At 34.9% G+C, this 871-nt stretch overlaps 1 pseudogene; it reads left to right on the forward strand.

Moving 5' to 3' along the window:
* Window positions 1–327: 327 nt before the first annotated feature.
* Window positions 328–446, forward strand: LOC118604778 (annotated as a pseudogene).
* Window positions 447–871: the final 425 nt, after the last annotated feature.

The following is an 871-nucleotide window of genomic DNA, read 5'->3' on the forward strand; positions in this document are numbered from 1 at the left end:
TTTTATCACCATTTCACTCATATCTGAAAGGAAACCATTAATTGCTTTAAAGGAGAAGACACACCATAATCCACCTGAGATTTTGATGAAACTATCTCTCTTTGAATCACAAGGTATACAAAAGTAGCTCCGTGACTGGGTCTTGTTCTATATAACTTTGAGATAAAATAGGTTTACTATGCTTTTTGAGTAAAGATAACAGGTCATGGCAGTGCCCAGATCATTCCAGGGCATAATCTTAAATCAAAAAAGGATATGTCAATCAGATCTTCAATCCTGGTTTGCCTAGAAACAGCCTTATAAGTACTTTCTTAAGAGTCTCAGATTGTCTATGGCCATGCCACCCTGAACAAGCCTGATCTGGTCTGATCTCAGAAGCTAAGCAGGGTCAGGCCTGGTTAATACTTGGATGGGAGACCACCTAGAAAGACCAGGTGCTGTAGGAATAAAAATAAAAAATAAAGGATTGTAAGCTGACAAAGTTCTTGCAATCTCTGAGGTCAACCAAGGGTTGCTTCACCTAAAGAAATAAAATAAAGAGTCTCAAATTGCTTTCTCTACTGTCTATTTATCATAATATCAACAATAAAAAATTCTAGGTTTTTCCAAAACAGTTTAGGTCTACATAGACTCAAGTAGCAATTATTCCCCTTACTTCTGGAGAGATTAATATAGAGAGATTTTTAAAAAGCAAATAATCAAACATAAAAATATAATTTTATGTCTGAATAAAAAAAGAACAAAACAGTGGCGTTCATTTCAAAAATTACAGAAGGTAAAATTTAACAAAATCTGTGTAGCTGGTAGGGAGTGGCAAGTTTTATTTTTTTCCTAGTACGTGGTGGAGGATTATGTCATAATCTGGAGGAAA

This window comes from Rousettus aegyptiacus, unplaced genomic scaffold (assembly GCF_014176215.1).
Source record: "Rousettus aegyptiacus isolate mRouAeg1 unplaced genomic scaffold, mRouAeg1.p scaffold_m13_p_6, whole genome shotgun sequence".
NCBI lineage: Eukaryota > Metazoa > Chordata > Mammalia > Chiroptera > Pteropodidae > Rousettus > Rousettus aegyptiacus.